General features: G+C 41.5%; 1 pseudogene across 1 annotated transcript; it reads left to right on the forward strand.

Annotated features, from left to right (window-relative positions):
* The first annotated feature begins 5,704 nt into the window (after positions 1-5,704).
* LOC308174734 (myosin-4-like) lies at positions 5,705-19,623 on the forward strand (annotated as a pseudogene). Its single transcript has 32 exons — positions 5,705-5,911; positions 6,166-6,309; positions 6,462-6,618; positions 6,738-6,765; positions 8,129-8,252; positions 8,547-8,639; positions 8,714-8,777; positions 8,869-8,967; positions 9,221-9,324; positions 9,607-9,745; positions 10,234-10,352; positions 10,801-10,950; positions 11,049-11,219; positions 11,481-11,784; positions 12,576-12,640; positions 12,753-12,840; positions 12,984-13,101; positions 13,304-13,427; positions 13,698-13,834; positions 14,139-14,394; positions 14,576-14,818; positions 15,163-15,339; positions 15,650-15,795; positions 16,028-16,118; positions 16,430-16,819; positions 17,095-17,221; positions 17,516-17,634; positions 17,870-18,066; positions 18,411-18,594; positions 18,782-18,947; positions 19,205-19,329; positions 19,431-19,623. The product of its transcript is annotated as a myosin-4-like (transcript).
* The last annotated feature ends 289 nt before the right edge of the window (positions 19,624-19,912 follow it).

Genomic DNA, 19,912 nt, shown 5'->3' on the forward strand with positions numbered 1-19,912 from the left:
GAATGATCTATATCAGTCATCATGAGCAGAAATCTATACTAGGACCAAGTGCCATTGACAGTCACAATGGTAGAAGAAGGAAGGATTATTATAAATGTTTTTATTATTATTTACAGTAGAGGAACTGTACAGAGGGGTAGTGGGGGGTGAAGAGGTCTTAAGGAGGGACAGTCAAGGTGTAGCCTGAAGAAATGGGTCTTCAGTCTACGGCGAACCTCTGCAATCTTGACAGGAGTGTGAAGCTCGTTCCACAACCTCGGGGCCAAGATAGTGAAAAGCAAGTCCAGGTGTGCTGTTGAATTCTGTGACAACCATAGAGAGAATCAAAGAAATGTGCTTTAAGAGCCTAAAAATAAGCCAAAACGTTTTGAATGATTGTTTAACAGCCAGCTAGCTAAAGCCAACAAAATAAGTCACCAACTGCATGAGTTTGTTGGAGAGGCTTCAATGTCATCAGCATTTTTTGTAACCTGATTTAATCCACTAAAATGTCTCCACAGTAAAGAGTCTAATTTGGGATGGTGAAATGTCACATGCAGTGGCAGGGCTCCACCAAGGCAGTCCTTTGAAAGTCCTTGGAGAGGTCTTATTCAGAACTGAACAGCGTGACCACTGCATCATCGTAGAGGTGGCGGTGCCAGACAGTCAGTCAGTTTTAGTACACGGCTTACACTAGCCAAGCCAACGCAGCAGAATTTAATTTGGATCCAACAAAGCATCCTCATTTAAATTTCACAGTCTATTACATACTACGCTTTTGATATGATCTCTAAATAAAGTCTACTGTTGTTATGACAGGTAAATGGTCAAATGGACTGCCTTATTCCAAAGCGCTTTACAATGGCCTCTCATTCACACACACATTCACACACCAATGTCGGCAAGCTACCATGCAAGGCACCGGCCTGCTCATTGGGAGCAATTTGGGGTTCAGTGTCTTACTCAAGGACACCTCAACATGTGGCCAGCCGGGGTTCGAAGCCAACCTTGTGATAATTAGACGCCGGCTCGACCTCCTGCGCCACAGCCGCCCCTCAACTAGGGGTTGAGTCCCTCAAGATGTGGTCTTGTTGGTGGGCTGGATTGCAAGGCTAAATAGCTGAGAGTCCTTTCATGACGACTTTAATGAAACCTGTGGTCTCCACAGTGTTAAACCAGAGACAATAGCTGGTCATGTACATAATCATGAAGCAATTAAACAAATTAACATCAAACTCCTCAATAGACTCCAAATAATTCAGAACTCTGCTGCTCGGATCATCACCCGCACCAACTCATCCGACCACCTCACCCCCATTCTCATCCAACTACACTGGCTTCCTGTGAGCCACCGGATCGATTATATATATATATATATATATATATATATATATATATATATGTATAAACCTTCTACTCAGCTTCAAAGCTCTCCATAATCTAGCCCCCATCTACATCACTGACCTCCTCCAGGAATACACCCCCTCCCGCACCCTCCGCTCTTCCTCTGTTGGATTACTCACTGTCTCCAGTTCACGCCTCAGCACCACGGGTGCTCGAGCCTTCAGCTGCTCGGCATCCCAGGCCCTGGAGCGCCCTGCATACCCACTGTAATTGTACCCTGTGTCTTTGTGTTACGCCTCCCGTTGTTCTTTTTGTTCTGTTATTACTTTTCTTCCTGTTTGTTTTCACTGTGTTTGACACTTCGTCACCTCCACTGTTTTTTTAACCTGACTGTATTTTGCTGTGTCCTTGGGTGTTATGAAAGGCGCCATACAAATAAAATGTATTATTATTTTATTATTATTATTATTAATGAACAACATTGTACTGTATTTAAGACATTTGTGGATAGACAAGACGGGACAGTTTAAATGTTTCTACTGATTTATATGATTTTATCATATTCCATGTGTGCTAGGTAAAACCTGTTATATACACGGGGTGGACTGGACATGTTTCAACCCTCGAACCCCATACCCCAACAGCAGCAGCTCTAAGGAAACACACAGCCATGGTCTTGAGGTTGGCGTGCACGGCCACTGGTGATAATGATGTTGTTAAAGATGTATTTGCCTCAAGGCTGCCTCAAGGCCATATTCCCAGGTGCGCAGCTCAAATGGCGACATACAGTATCTGTCCTGATATTCGTCTTTATGGCCGAGTGTCACAATGCATGTCTAAATTGAGACCTACCAATGCTTGTGACATTTCACATCCCAAATTAGATTTTGTGGGGGCATTGTAATGGTTTAATCATGTTACATGTTGATACAGACCAAATGCCCTTGACCACAATGGCTTCTAAAACTATGGTGAAGATTTAGTACATGATCCCCCAAGACTCTACTGCCAGAATACCTCAAATATACTCAACAACAGTTTCATTAGGACTAATTATTCATTCCAGCAATGAAATACATGTTTTGGTAATAATTAATGTATCCCCGTGTGTAATGTATCGTGCCATTTGTGTTGTTATCTGTTGTGTCTTGTTTTTATTTCATGTATCTGTTTGTGGTTGTGCACTGAGTAGAACAATGTATTAGTTGGGAATGCCCTGCAGCATCATCATACTGTGACACAAGTGACATGCATGTCAGTCACCGCCACAACAGATATACAGGACATCCCAAATAGCTACATTGTACAAACACAACAATGAAAATATAACAACTGACATTGTTCCCGCAATCCTCACTCAGCTCTCATTTCCTCTGTAGGCCACAGCTGTTGCCTACGGTTACGCCCAGTTTGCAGGTCAGAATGGCTGAATACCCTGTGCAGTGCCTGGTGCAGGGAGTAGCTGCCTGATTGGAACATACCCTCAGAGAAATTATGTTAATGGGAGATTTCCCATTTGAATGTGCATAGTGCGAATACTCACATTCCAACAAGCCAAGAGTATTTGCTCTAAGCCCTTACAGTGGCATAGCTTCAAGAATGAGGTTGTACAAAATAGATGGCTGCTAAACAATCATTCAAAAAGTTTATAACAATTAGCTTTGGCTACAGAGATGGGAAGAGCGCATTTTACTCCTCCTGATCATCAAACACACTTCCCTTCAGCTCCCCCCTCTGGTTTAGTTCACATTTGATGGGAGATACTGAACCCCTCACTGCGCTGGACAATATGTATTGTATGTATATGTATTGTTAGCAGACCACGGCTTTGGACCACATACCACTACTGGTGTCAACAGCAGCAGCGACAGCTCTGACAATACACTACAGGGGTCTCTCCAGCTGTTCCCTTCTGGGCCTCTGGAGCCTCATTTATAACCATTGTACCACTAAATAAACCCCAACACGCAACCTTCTGACCATGTGTATGTTTATGAGAGGGGCTACTGAAAATAAATATTTTCCTCTTAGTTATTATTATTTTTGTTGTTGTTATTATTTTTAAAGGTGTAGGAGCAGCAGAGGAACACATATTTAATATTTTGGTTTGTATATACCTCCATGTTAATATTTGCACTTAAGTAAAAAAAAAAAAAAAAAGAGTCAATTATTAAAAACCAAAACATATTACAACTTCAGTAAGACCTCTCTGCATGTTGTAAAGTTGGATTGGTATTTATAGCTTCAAAGTTGAAGGAGGAGTAGCAGTGCAAAGATTTAAAATGTTATATATATGCAAGAGAAGCAACATTTTATTAAAGGGACATTCCAGCAAAAAATATTGAATTGTCACATTTGGACCAAGGAAGATGAAATTAGCATCACCAAAGTTTAAAACAATCTATATTATTGCTCTGTCTGCTGACCTTCATCTGAAAATACAATGATCTGTCCTGAGTCTCTTTATTTCACAGAGAAGGAGCTTTCATCACATAGTTGTTCATTAACATCTGCCAATAACTGGTTGATCTCAGTTTTCTTATTGCTCCTATGAGTGCAACAAAAAAGCCAGGATTTTGTGTACAACTGAAATTAGACCAATTGGAGTTGGCTGGACTTGAATATCATGGAAAATCACATAGGAAAATCAGAAAAGGGCATAAGGAAACAGCTATGTCTCTCATCCAATCCATCTCCTCTAGCCGTGTGGTCCATAATTAACTTCTGCTTGGGTGGCACTCTGGAATCAGATATAAGGAGTCTGAGACCACAACATCCTCAGGCAGATCCCACCTCTGTGGTAAGACCCTCTACCTCCTTACATGATTTCACTTGTCTTATCTATGAGCTCTTATCTGATGCTTTGTGAGAGTTGTTCTGGGGTGTTTTCACACATGGCATTGTTTTTAAATTGTGATAGATAGTTCAAAATATGTTTTACTTCACATATGTTGAAAGCAAGTGGGCATGTTTATACCAAGTGGACATTTATGGTGCAATTTTAAAACTGTTCCAGTCAAAATTACACGAGTAAGTATGAGGTTAGAGTATAGTCTCAACTTTTACTTGATGCTATTTGTGTACATATTTGCTTGATGACAAGGTAGTCTCCCTATTTCACAGCACCAAAAGTATTCGGAAAACTGTCTTGACTAGTGTTTCTGGTTAGTCAAGTGTGTTCTGTCAGATAATGTGTTCGGACATAAGAGAGCTGTTTGTCTAGTCTTGATTCTAGGCGTTGTGTTTGTCCTTGGAGTCTGTGCTTTGTGACGGCAGCTGGGGAAAGGGGGAACAAGTTGGCAACCCACCAAATGTTCAGACATTTATTCTGAAACATGTAAATAAATGTAGACCTTGTTGAAAATCAATGACACACTTGTTAGTCAAAATAATATTTGGTATAATATTTTAATATATTAATATGCAATATTATTTCAATGCAATGTATTTGGTGAGTAATTTCCACCACTACCTAGTCAAACCACATGGGATGCACTGTTCTCTAGCCTTTATCCGTTTGAAAGGCACTCAAATTGGATGGAAGAATTAATTTAAACACAAGCCAATGAATGATCATCAACGTATATGTTTCATCTGAGAAAATGACCTATCAGGGTCTATGGTAATCCAAACATCCACAGGTGGTCTTGGAGGAGGGGAGTCATAATGATAATGAGCCTAATTTATCAAACGTGAACAGAACATATTTGTGTGTAAATCGTTCTCAATGTTACACTTTTCGAAATGGGTGATAACAGCTTCAGCACAGGACCTATTTTGCAGGAATCGTCATTGAGCTTGAAATTGACTGTTTCAGTTTCGAATACAGTAGGACCTGACAGTGGTTTCAGTCTTGAGTACACATTGCAATAGGGCCGATACAGTTAGGCTAATTCAGGAAAAGTTTTGGGTAAATGAGGCCCACTGAACAACTATCAAAACAGTCCAAAACGGTGGTTAAGAAATAGGGGTATTATGTATAAAACGTGTTGTTATTTCTAAATGGTGAACAAAATAAAAATAAATGTACAAAAAAACAACACTCAATAATAAAGAGAATCTTATTAAAGAAAAAAATGCTTCAGCGTCCCAATAATTACGGAGGTCATGTATGTAAACCTGTCTTCACCCTTTATATCATTCTTCTTTAATTGTCTTTCTTTTCTTTTCAGCTGACTGTGTTTGTAGGACCTTGGGTTACCATAAAGATACAATTTCATCTGGGTGGAGAAAAGAAGGTGAGACATGGTTTGATTATTCACATTATTAGAATACATTCTGTTAAATATACTGCCTCTAACTCTGTTGACTGGGGAGGGGTTAGTAGTACAGACTCAAACATGTTTGTTTTTTATTCTTTCTTTCCTAGTGAGCCGCCACCATGAGTACGGATGCGGAGATGAAGATTTATGGCGAAGCTGCCATATACCTTCGTAAGCCAGAGAGGGAGAGGATCGAAGCTCAAACAGCACCCTTTGATGCTAAGAACGCCTGCTATGTGACTGACAAGGTGGAGCTGTACCTTAAGGGTACAATTGTTGCCAGGGATGGGGCAAAAATATCTGTGAAAGTTCATGACACACAGGAGGTAAGACTATAACATATAACCAAACTGCAATCAAAAATATTATTTAAGATAATATAGAATCTTTAATTTCCCCTTTAATATTAAAGTAGACTGGAGGATAGCATAGCACTTGTACTGAACTGCAAATAAATCAATTGCATGAATCATGCTTGTAACCACAAATCATGAAAAAAGATCATATTTGTTCATCAGTAAAATGTTATCCATATAGTGTTGATTACAGTATTCTAAATCTAAATATCCCACTATTTCAGACTAAAGACTTCAAAGAAGCTGACATCTTGCAAATAAATCCCCCAAAGTATGACAAGATTGAGGACATGGCCATGATGACCTACCTGAATGAAGCCTCTGTGCTGTATAACCTCAAAGAGCGTTACGCAGCATGGATGATCTACGTAAGAGACACATACACATCAGTGAACACCAGAAACCTTGCACACATTAGCAATCGCAGAGAACGAAAACATACAGCATGTTCAAAGATACTTAAACTTCCGCATGCGACATCTGAGTTGGCTAATTCCCATATTTGAACCACTTTATCCAGACCTACTCTGGGCTCTTCTGTGCCACGGTGAACCCCTACAAGTGGCTCCCTGTGTACAGCCAGGAATGTGTGAACGCCTACAGAGGGAAGAAGCGTATGGAGGCTCCACCCCATATCTTCTCTGTCTCTGACAACGCCTTTCAGTTCATGATGGTTGGTAAGTAGACTCATGGATGGATGGATAGTTAGATGTGTGACTTCATGATGATGCCTTGAATGCAATAATGTACCAAAATCCAGTGAATGAGTATGAACAATGTGTTTCTCTGCTTGCAGATAGAGAGAATCAGTCCGTCCTGATTACGTAAGTTGTTCACTAACAACTTACTTTTCAAATTAAAGTGTACCTTTTGCAGTATGTTGGATACCATTTTTTGATCCCGATACCGATACCGATACCTGACCGTGCAGTACTTGCCGATACCGAGTACCGATCCGATACCACGGCGTTTGAAAAAAAAAAAAAAAAAAATGTTTTTTGAGCCGCATACTCACCTCGATGTAAAATTATGGCTAACACTTAGTCTGGCACTGCTCAAAACCTTTTTAAAACAGGAAAAAATACCAACAGAGAGTGAATGCTATAGAACTTTTTTTTATTGTCTACCTGGTATGGTGACAAGAAAATCAACCCCTTATAAAACCTGAAATGTGGCTCTCACAGATGCCAATCAGTGCAATATCCATTTAAGATATAAAACAGTCGTAGTAGTAGTGCAACAGCAAGTGAACATTTACAAACAAAATAACTTTAAGATATAAAACAGTCGTAGTAGTAGTGCAACAGCAAGTAAACATTTACCGCGTGAGTACCGCATTTACACATTTACCGCGTGAGTACCGCGTGAGCCATAAAAAGGCGGAATCCCACATTGTCAACAAAGGAGAGGGGCAGGTCACAGAGCACAATCATTTCAGACATTTTCTCAGTCATCTTTCTTGCCATTTCACTCGTCGCGTCCCACTGGTCCTTTTTATGGAATGCGCTACTCAGCATTTGTTGTTTTGCTCCATCCGTTCTCTTGCTCGCTGTCGCTGCAGTAGATGACAGAAACTCTTCGTGCTCTTTAATATGTTTTAGCTTTAAATGCTTAATTAAGTTGCTAGTATTGAAACTGGCAGCTTTAGTGCCACCCCTCGACACATTGAGACCGCAAATTGTGCATTTAGCCGTTGTACACACCGGACTATCCACCTTGAAATATCTCCAAACCGCCGACATGTTTTCCTCACTACACCTCTACAGCATGCGTGTTTGTTTTTCCGCGATAGTGAAAAGTGAAAACGAAAGCTGCCACGCCATTGGTTGAGAGCAGCTGCTCTGGGAGGAGCATGCCTGGGCATGTCTGCGCATGTCTGTGTTAGGAAGGCGGTGTCAGGTTACAGACAAGCTGAGAAAAACGCAACGTGGTATCGGGAGTTATTATTTGTTAGTACTCGCCGATACCGATACCAGCATTTTTGTAAGTATCGGTGGCCATGCCGATACTAGTATCGGTATCGGAACAACACTAATTATGACGTAAATATCGATTAACTGAGTGAGAATATTTGAGAACATTAACTTGGTTATAAAACAAGTTAAAACATTGCCATTTTCTTTTCTGGCTTAATGAATTCTGATATGATCCTAACCCTAAACCCCTCTTTCTCTGTCTATAAACTAGTGGAGAATCCGGTGCAGGAAAGACTGTCAACACCAAGCGTGTCATCCAGTACTTTGCCACCATTGCTGTGTCTGGCCCAAAGAAGGATGGAGGAGTAGTAGCTGGGAGCTCCGGTAAAATAAAGGTAAGTTTTGCTTGTGTGTCACAATTTAGAGTAAGTTGAGGTGAATGAATGATAGACATCAATGTTTCTCTAATTTCCTCTAGTTTGACAGAGGATTTGGGGTGGGTATATGTGCTGTTGGGAACCAGTAGAGAACCCTGGGCTTTAGGTTGGGAGCCAATCACATTTCAGACAAAGAAGTCTGTACCTCACTGTAGCCAACTTCTCAGCTAAAAGGAACAAATGTTGTTGAAAGAAAAATGAAATATGAGAGGTTTTCAGTTACTAACGCCTTAGCAACTTTGTCTCATTCAGGGGTCTCTTGAGGATCAGATCATTGCAGCTAACCCCCTGCTGGAGGCTTACGGTAATGCCAAGACTGTGAGGAATGACAACTCGTCTCGCTTTGTAAGTATGAGGGAAACCCTTCGGCAGTTGAAGTTTTTTGATGACTGATTTCTAACTGCCTTGCACTACTGTAGGGTAAATTCATCAGGATTCACTTCGCTACGTCCGGCAAACTGGCTAGTGCTGACATTGAGACCTGTAAGTTGGTATTAGTCATTTCTCCATACTTATTCTACAAAAAAAACGTTTTGCAATACTTTACATTTTGTTCTCCTGTTCTCTCTATCAGATCTGCTGGAGAAGTCCAGGGTGGCCTTCCAGCTTCCTGCTGAGAGAGGTTACCACATCTTCTACCAGATGATGACCAACCACAAACCTGAGATCGTTGGTACGCCAAAGCAGAAAGCAGTACTAGCTCTGTGCTGTGAAAGTGAATAACCATACAGTAGCTGCTGCACTAAGTAGAGTCAGAGATAAGAATTGGGCTTTGGTTGAGTTGATGAAATGTGCCTGGCGGGGGGAATAGGTAAAACACTGGTTATTGAGCACATCTGTCATTGAGTATAGGTATTGAGTACAAGTGGTCCATATATCTACATGTGTTTGATTTAACAGACAACTTTGTTCTCTGTTATCTACAGAAATGTGCCTCATCACCACCAACCCCTACGATTTCCCTATGATCAGCCAGGGGCAGATCGCTGTGGCCAGTATCGATGACAAGGAAGAGCTGGTCGCCACAGATGTGAGTCACGCAAAGGGTTTTTCTTTCTATCAATGATTTGTTTTGGAGTACCCAGTGTTAATGACTCCTCTTATAGGGGTGCATACGGCATCCACAAGAGTGTCCTGTGTAACATTGTTAAAATCCTATTCTGCTGCTAGTCTACTAGAGGAATAGAGAAGGCTGACATTTCCATCCATTCTGCTAGATTTAGAGTTTACAGAGCCGTACTCTGACAGAGTGAGTTTGTCTTCAATTCCTCACTGTTTTCTTCCCATCTAACATGGAAACCGCATCTTTCAGGACGCCATTGACATCCTGGGATTCATTAATGAGGAGAAACAGTACATCTACAAGCTGACAGGTGCTGTCATGCAACATGGCAACATGCATTTCAAGCAGAAGCAGCGTGAGGAGCAGGCCGAGCCAGACGGCACAGAGGGTGAGTTCCACCTCTGGCCCCAAACATGGACAAAATATCTATTGTTAAAATGACTAAATATATCTAGAAGTTGTTCCTCATGAAACCTTACATGAGAATAGCTGATCACTTATGCCAGACAGACTATGTAGATTGTAGACCCTCTACCAAATATTTGAAATAATGCTTTATTAATTTAAATAAAAAAACATATTTCAGATACATAGATTTCAGTTTCACTGATAATACACATAGTGTGTAAACTAGCTATAGCTACCGATAGCTACCGATTTGTCATAAATAAACTATATTATGTTTGTCATTCTGAATGCACATTAGATTTTTCATTGTTTGTAACCAGGGCTCCTCTGAAAAAGAGAGCTTGCTCTCAGTAGGGTTAGGTTTAGCCTTAAGCCCAGCCTAAATAAAGGGTTAGGGTTTGCCATAACCCCTGCGTTTTAATAATATGGCAATGTTCGTGAGTCTGTTGTTTCTCCTTCTCTTTCCAGTGGCTGATAAAATCTCTTACCTCCTGGGCCTGAACTCAGCTGACTTGCTTAAAGCTTTGTGCTACCCCAGAGTGAAGGTCGGCAATGAGTATGTGACCAAGGGACAGACAGTAGGCCAGGTACGGATTCATGTATAATTATTTAAATCAATAACATACTGCTCTGCGATATCGTGAACAATCTTTTGATTTGTATTGGTTTCATAGTGCTTGAGTATAAAAGTGCCACTCTGTGGTTCAACAATTATAAGAAATCATAAAACACAATTTCCCAAATCAGTCCTACACCAGTATCAAATAAAATCAAACAGCCCCCCCACTCCCTCCCATCTCTGATATCAACACAGAAAAAGAAAGACAAACAAACAGCATAACTCCCTCTCCCCACAACACGAGTAGTAAAGATAGTTTCTCTGATCCAGTGTCCTAATCCTTAAATCTAAAACATTCAACAAAACAATCCTTAAAAATAAAAATCCCTTTAATATCCATACCACCCTCCACCTGCATCACCTCAACTACACATGGTCAAAATCTCATGTATTAACTAGAAGTATATTTTCTAAAGGTGAATAATTCTGTGATGGCTCTGGCTAAGTCCATCTATGAGAGGATGTTCTTGTGGATGGTCATCCGTATCAATGAACAGTTGGACACCAAGAATGCAAGGCAGTTCTACATTGGTGTGCTCGACATTGCCGGTTTTGAGATCTTTGATGTGAGTATGTTGTCAGGAAAAGAAAACAAGTTGCGACTATGAAAGATTACAACAATGTATGTCGAAGAGATTCCTTTATTCTGAAATTCCATCAACAGTACAACAGCATGGAGCAGCTGTGTATTAACTTCACCAACGAGAAACTGCAACAGTTCTTCAACCACACTATGTTCGTCCTGGAGCAAGAGGAGTACAAGAAGGAGGGCATCATCTGGGATTTCATTGACTTCGGCATGGACTTGGCTGCCTGCATTGAGCTTATTGAGAAGGTAAGCAGCCTGTGAGGATTCTACTATTTAATGATGGGTGTCAAAAGCACACTTAATAGAGGTAGGAGTTTAAACCTTAAAATCCTTAAAACCTAAATCCCCTAACCCTAAAACCTAAATATTACTGTTAGTAACTCAACGTGTTAGTACTTGTTTAATATGCTTCCGCGACATGCATGTCATCAAATAAAGGTGACTGTTGAAGTAAAGAACATGTAAATATGAACATACTAATTTAATTAAAATCTCTTTTTTGCACAGCCATTGGGCATCTTCTCCATCCTTGAAGAGGAGTGCATGTTCCCCAAGGCTTCAGACGCAACCTTCAAGGACAAGCTGAACACCCAGCATCTTGGTAAAACCAAGGCGTATGAAAAGCCCAAGCCCGCCAAGGGCAAGGCTGAGGCCCACTTCTCCCTGGTGCACTATGCTGGCACTGTGGACTACAACATCACTGGCTGGCTGGACAAGAACAAGGATCCCCTGAATGACTCTGTGGTGCAGCTCTACCAGAAGTCCTCAGTCAGACTTCTACCTGTCCTCTATCCTGCTGCAGCAGCTGAAGGTAACATTTGCATCATGTTAATAATGATAATTATTAGTATGATAATTAGCATTAAGCCGGGCGGACACTAAACGATTTCAGTCACAAATTTGCCGAGAGCCAAATTCTGATGACTTAGAATATAGGTAAAGGCAGGTAATTTGTGGTAAACCCTGACTCACACAGTGTGAGTTGGTCAACAACATGAAGAGAAGACCCATCTGAATTCTGAGATTTAACATTCCTTGCCACATTACAATATAATACTTAAAATCTAGTAAACAATTATGATCATTATGATAGTGAATTATTATTATTATTATTATTATTATTCCAATTATCTTTTGAAGAATAGACAACAATAGTTTGTGCCTGGATATTGTGTCAAAATTCTACTTTTGTTTTTAAGGCTTTTTCTCTGTGAATAAGACAGACTATGGCTATACAGTCAAAATATTTTACTATTTTTTACTTTAATATATTTACTTTACTATTCCGTGGCCAGTGCCATTTCTACCGTTGTCTTGGCAATGAACAAGCATTGAAGTCAAGTGTCGGGGGCTCGGTCGCATCGCCCAGGCTACAATCAGGTCTGCACGTGCAGCATACACCAAGTCAGCGTGACGTGGATCATTTGTCTTGCAGGATGAGACCCTCTCATCATTTGGAATCGTCTCCATTTGTGAAAATTGGACTGTGTCCATCTGGCTTTAGAGTTAATTACTGCAGCAGATACCCTACAACTTGAAGTTAATCAGAGATGTATATCATTTCTAACACTTTTATTAACGCAAATTATGTCCTTGAAAAAGATACCACAAAGAAGGGAGGCAAGAAGAAGGGAGGTTCCATGCAGACTGTCTCCTCCCAGTTCAGGGTGAGCTTTAGTCCTGCCTGCCAGAGTGTCTGTTGAAAATTACTATCTTTTGAAAAAGTGTAAATTAAATCTGAATTATTGTGAGAGAACTATGGTTTGTAACCCCACACAGGAGAACTTGCAGAAGCTGATGACCAACTTGAGGAGCACCCACCCTCACTTTGTGCGCTGCCTCATCCCCAACGAGTCAAAGACTCCAGGTACACAGAGAGATTACAGACTAAGCCCAATGAACTACTAATCAGTACTATCCTTAAGTCTATAAAATATACATGGTTATACACTATACATTATATACATTACAGGTTTATTTAGGGGTTAAGATGCATTTTGTGTTTTCCAGGTCTGATGGAGAACTTCCTGGTTATCCATCAGCTGAGGTGTAACGGTGTACTGGAAGGTATCAGGATCTGCAGAAAGGGCTTCCCCAGCAGAATCCTCTATGCTGACTTCAAGCAGAGGTAGAACACACACACACACACACACACACACACACACACACACACACACACACACAAGTAAAAAATAGGCAACAGCTTTGATATACAGTACCAGTCAAAAGTTTGGACACACTTTTCACTCACACACAATTCAATTGAATAGGGAAGTGTGTCCAAGTTTTGACTGGTACTGTATACATATTGAACAATTCTCTCCATACAGGTACAAAGTACTGAATGCCAAAGTCATCCCTGAGGGTCAGTTCATGGACAACAAGAAGGCTTCTGAGAAGCTGCTTGGGTCGATTGATGTTCCTCAGGATGAGTACAAGTTTGGACACACCAAGGTCAGTGCTCAAATTCACCCAGGAAATGTTACCACATAACAACACTAAAACATTAAAGAGATGCTACTACATTTCTAAAAGTAGAGCTTATGAGCAAAAACGGGTCCCTCTCACATGGGGATTTCCCTGAGCCCAAGCCGCGAACGTGAAAGTGAAAATACTATTTTAATGCATTTCATTGTTATTACAGCCATGTCTAGTGGTGTTGAACCACCCATTCTGCCCATTCGTATGTCAATGTCTAGCTCATGTGTGTTTATCTGTGCTCAGGTGTTCTTCAAAGCTGGTCTGCTGGGTGTCTTGGAGGAGATGCGAGATGAGAAGCTGGCAATTCTGATAACCATGACTCAAGCTCTCTGTCGCGGATACCTGATGAGGAAGGAGTTTGTAAAGATGATGGAGAGGAGGTATGGGATGGAAGATAATCTCTCTAGCACTACGTATTAACCACCTGTATGTGATGCATTATGAATGCACTTACAAGCATTTATATAATCATATCATAATGTAGCCTGGGTTACTTTGCCATTTAACTTTGTTATCATTGAGCTGTTCAAAAGCATACAACTCACCACAATTACCGTCCTCCTTTTGGTTAGATGCTAAACTGCATTTCGTTGTATAGTACTTGTACTCTGCGATGACAATAAAGTTGAATCTAATCTAATTGTATCTAATGTAATCTAATCTAATCTCCTTGGTGTCAACCAGAGAGTCAGTCTTCACCATCCAGTACAACATCCGCTCATTCATGAATGTCAAACATTGGCCATGGATGAAGGTCTACTACAAGATCAAGCCCCTGCTGCAGAGCGCTGAGACAGAGAAGGAGCTGGCCAGCATGAAGGACGACTTTGAGAAGTGCAAAACTGCCCTGACCAAGGCAGAGACCCGTAAGAAGGAGCTGGAGGAGAAGATGGTATCCCTCTTGCAGGAGAAGAATGACCTCGCCCTCCAAGTTGCATCTGTGAGTGAGCGACCAGGGAGGGCACACACACACACACACACACAGACACATATACACACACACACATACATTCTTCATAGATTCGTATTGATTTGCTGTGTGCCCTTGGACGAGAATCAGATTATAGTTGCATTACACTGAGTTTTGAAGCCATTTGCCTTTTCTTCCCTTCTGAAAACAGGAAGGAGATTGTCTGAACGATGCTGAGGAGAGGTGTGAGGGGCTCATCAAGAGCAAGATCCAGCTGGAGGCCAAACTCAAAGAGACGACCGAGAGGCTGGAAGATGAGGAGGAGATCAATGCTGAGTTGACAGCAAAGAAGAGGAAGCTGGAGGATGAGTGTTCTGAGTTGAAGAAAGACATCGATGACCTGGAGCTAACTCTGGCCAAAGTGGAGAAGGAGAAACACGCCACTGAAAACAAGGTCTCATAACACATACAAACTACAATCTGATCAAACTGTCAATGTCAAACAATCATTGAATCCAACCATAGCTAAACAATAACTAAATCCATGTGGTGTTGGTCTTGGAATGAGAAGAGGTGAAATAGTAGCAGAGTTCAGCAGAATAGTACTCCCCACATTCATAGCATATTATTCTGGACTCTTCATACTGTATCTGACATGAATTCATGGTATACGCTGCCATCTAGAGGATCTTTTTATGCAAACATTTGCAAGCTACATTACAGTATGCAATATAATATAATACAAAACCTTTGTAAGGTGAAATTACAAATGACTATCTCTGTTGTGGCTGCTTTCAGGTTAAAAACCTGACTGAGGAAATGGCGTCTCAGGATGAGGCTGTTGCAAAGCTCACCAAGGAGAAGAAAGCCCTCCAAGAGGCCCACCAGCAGACACTGGACGACCTGCAGGCAGAGGAGGACAAAGTCAACACTCTGACCAAGGCTAAGACCAAGCTGGAACAGCAAGTGGATGATGTGAGTGGGCAAATAAAACTAGTATCAACCAAGATTGTAATAGAAGAGAAAAGTTCATTGTTTTGCATAACTAAAAATACACAAGTAGATGAAACAATCAGCAAGGTGGGAATAATGAATTGATAAATAATAATTAATATCGTATCAAAGCCAAGGTTAGTAATTTAGTTTGATTTGATACAATCATCATGAACCTGCACTCTGGCTTATACTCTCAAAGGCATTACTTTGTTAATCTGGTTTACTTTATTAACAACATTGTTGTTCATTATTTAGATTTTGATGACAAACATGTGTGTTTATCTTCTAGCTTGAGGGTTCTCTGGAGCAAGAGAAGAAGCTCCGTATGGACCTAGAGAGAGCTAAGAGAAAGCTGGAGGGAGATTTGAAACTGGCCCAGGAGTCTGTAATGGACCTGGAGAACGACAAGCAGCAGTCTGATGAGAAGATCAAGAAGTAAATGCAAATAAATGACTACAAAGTTGTATTTGATATTAATTGAACATTAATTATTTTACATTGTTGCAGTAGTTAGAATCATCATTGTGTTGAAACAAAATACATTTTATTTTTCTATTGAATTAGAAAATAGCCAAATCTGAACAGATGTCTTTCTATAAGCCAAAGTGAAAGGTATGACTTTCCGTTTACACTATAAAACTGCAATCAATGTGTTTGTGTTCTTTAGGAAGGACTTCGAGACCTCCCAGCTCCTCAGCAAGATTGAGGATGAACAGTCTCTGGGTGCTCAGATGCAGAAGAAGATCAAGGAACTCCAGGTGCAGAACTTGAACACGACTGTCAGATAGCTCAGTTGGCTGTATAGTGTCTAACGACGCTACAGTTAACATTTTCAGGATCGCTATGAGAAACAGTGATCAATTCATCCTCCTGTTTGCACTGGGGGTTTGCAATAGTTCAGTTGGTTTAAGGATGATAGTTAAACACCATACAGTACGTTCTGTATGTTAATTGTAAGTCGCTTTGGATGAATGCATCTTAATAATAAGATAATCATATGTTAACAATTATTTTGTGAGCTCCTTTGATTGTGACAACTCAACTGTCTGTTTGTGTCTCCCTACTTTAGGCCCGTATTGAGGAGCTGGAGGAGGAGATCGAGGCTGAGCGTGCTGCCAGGGCTAAGGTGGAGAAGCAGAGGGCCGATCTCTCCAGGGAACTTGAGGAGATCAGTGAGAGGCTGGAGGAGGCCGGAGGTGCTACCGCTTCTCAGATAGAGATGAACAAGAAGCGTGAGGCCGAGTTTCAGAAACTGCGACGCGACCTAGAGGAGTCCACCCTGCAGCACGAGGCCACAGCCTCCGCTCTGAGGAAGAAGCAGGCAGACAGCGTGGCAGAGCTCGGAGAGCAGATTGACAACCTGCAGCGCGTCAAGCAGAAGCTGGAGAAGGAGAAGAGCGAGTTCAAGATGGAGATTGATGACCTCTCCAGCAACATGGAGGCCGTTGCCAAGTCTAAGGTCAGTAGCAATGTTTGGATGGAGCAGCATGTGGGGGTCAATTCAAATAAAAGTGGAAAAAAGGAAAGCTTGGCACAAGAATCAAGATAATCATGTAATAGTGGGTTATGTTTCACAACCAGGGCAATCTGGAGAAGATGTGCCGTACTGTTGAGGATCAGCTAAGCGATTTGTGGGGGGGAATTCAAACACAAGTTAGAAATGTAAAGTTTGGCACTCAAGTCATGGCTCAAGATAATCATGTAAAGTAATAACTGTTTATGTTTCACTACCAGGGCAATCTGGAGAAGATGTGCCGTACTCTTGAGGATCAGCTGAGCGAGATCAAGACTAAGAATGATGAGAACGTGCGCCAGGTCAATGACATGAGCGGACAGAGGGCCAGACTCCTGACTGAGAACGGTAACAATGATAATCCAGATACTATTGAAGTTGATCTAGGACCAGCTTCTTCACCCCAAATCCTACCTTTAACCGTTAGTTAACAAACTTGACACACATGAGTTTAAATCAAACTTGACACACATGAGCATTGGTACGATAACATTTTGTCTATTACAAAAGCACATAGGGAAAGTTTATATATCCTACGAACTCCGAAATATAACTGACCTTACTCCAACAACAACAATGCACATTAACCATTAGAACTTTGTGAACAGAGACCCCATTAACAAGATGCTCTGTTCCCCACAGGTGAGTTTGGTCGCCAGCTTGAGGAGAAGGAGTCGCTGGTGTCCCAGCTGACCAGAGGCAAACAGGCCTTCACCCAGCAGATTGAGGAGCTGAAGAGACACGTTGAGGAGGAAGTCAAGGTAAGGAACTCAAAATAGAAACCAACGAACACATAGTTTTAAACTACAGCTTCATGTTGAATGTGATTATGCCACCCAGTGACAGTTCTTACAGTTCTAACTGTAATATTTAGTCTGTCCTCATGTCTCTCTCTTTGTCTTTTTCTTTTTCAATGACACTCTTACATTATTTCTCCTACTCCCTTTCACCTCTCTTCCCCCTATCCCCTGTCACCTCTTCTATTTCTCTCCCTAGGCTAAGAACGCACTGGCCCACGGTGTCCAGTCTGCCCGCCATGACTGTGACCTCCTGAGAGAGCAGTTTGAGGAGGAGCAGGAGGCCAAGGCAGAGCTGCAACGCGGCATGTCCAAGGCCAACAGTGAGGTGGCTCAGTGGAGGACCAAGTACGAGACTGATGCCGTCCAGCGCACTGAGGAGCTGGAGGAGGCCAAGTGAGTCACACACAACCCCCTTATTCACCAGTGTTGGGGGGTATTTCATTTCTGTTCTGCTCATTCTGGAGATGAGTTGACACACTTAAATCAAATAATATAAATTACATTTTTTTCCATTCTATTTAATCCTAAATAGAAAAGGAGTTCAATGAAGCCAAGTGAGTCACACATTGAAAACAGTCTATCCCACTGTTTGATACAGGTTGACAAAGAAAGGAAACCAGAATTTAGAAGTAGAAATGTAGGAGCTCCTCAGCAGTTACTGTATACTGTTTCTCCCATCACCTGTAAGAGCCAGATGTGCAGACATTCTCTGACACAGTCCCTCATCTGTCTAACAGGAAGAAGCTGGCCCAGCGTCTGCAGGAGGCAGAGGAGACCATCGAGGCGACCAACTCAAAGTGTGCCTCTCTGGAGAAGACCAAGCAGAGGCTGCAGGGAGAGGTGGAGGACCTCATGATTGACGTGGAGAGAGCCAATGCTCTTGCTGCTAACCTCGACAAGAAGCAGAGGAACTTTGACAAGGTGTGAAATAACTAAAGAAATCAAATCAGATCTTTTTAAATTAATTCTAGCACCATATCGACCTCTTTACATGGATATGATAAATAGGGTGTATTGTTAAATGTATTGTTAAATATTTCTTATTACAAAAGCTAACAGACAGGTAAAAGAAGTAAGTGAAATATTAAAATCACATTTATTTCTCTAGGTCTTGGCAGAGTGGAAGCAGAAGTTTGAGGAGAGCCAGGCAGAGCTGGAAGGAGCTCAGAAGGAGGCTCGTTCTATGAGCACAGAGCTCTTCAAAATGAAGAACTCCTATGAGGAGGCTTTGGATCAACTGGAGACTCTGAAGAGAGAGAACAAGAACCTGCAACGTGAGTCAAACTGCAGCAGTTTTATTTGTCTCATGATGCAAATGATGATAATGTCTTATTTCATCAAGCTACGTATAAGTGACATGATTCTTCAGAACAATGTTCATATTGTCTAAAACATTTGAAGACCCTAAGCTTTGCCAGATAGAACAAACATTTACATTTATTCTTGTCATAATTCAATATGAACTACAACGTGTTCCAATGATCAAAGAACATCTCCCTGTTCTGAATGAATTCTGTGTTTCTGTTTGCAGAGGAGATCTCTGACTTGACTGAGCAGATCGGGGAGACTGGCAAGAGCATCCATGAGTTGGAGAAGGCCAAGAAGACTGTGGAGACAGAGAAGTCTGAGATCCAGACTGCCCTGGAGGAGGCTGAGGTAGAAACTAATACAGTTTAATCCTGTTCATTTGAAACATATACTCATGTATACATATACCTTTCATTTAATTACTATTACTACTATTTTGTTTTGTTCAGGGTACACTGGAGCACGAGGAGTCCAAGATTCTGCGTGTGCAGCTGGAGCTAAACCAGATCAAGGGTGAGGTGGACAGGAAGCTGGCGGAGAAGGATGAGGAGATGGAGCAGATCAAGAGGAACAGCCAGAGGGTGATTGACTCCATGCAGAGCACCCTGGACTCAGAGGTGAGGAGCAGGAATGACGCCCTGAGGGTAAAGAAGAAGATGGAGGGAGACCTGAACGAGATGGAGGTCCAGCTGAGCCACGCCAACAGGCAGGCAGCTGAGTCCCAGAAGCAGCTGAGGAACGTCCAGGGACAGCTCAAGGTAAGGGGCTGGGAAATCAGTCAATGTAATGATTACCCCATACCATACATTTCAGATCAGATAATACAACCCATTATTAACCTTAACGATTAAAAAACATATCATAATCTTAGCCTGTATCAGGGGAAACGTCTTTAGTATGGTGAACCAAAGTGAAAATGAAGAGAGGGTTT

This window comes from Nansenia antarctica (genome assembly GCF_963989245.1).
Source record: "Nansenia antarctica genome assembly, chromosome: 20".
Taxonomy (NCBI): domain Eukaryota; kingdom Metazoa; phylum Chordata; class Actinopteri; order Argentiniformes; family Microstomatidae; genus Nansenia; species Nansenia antarctica.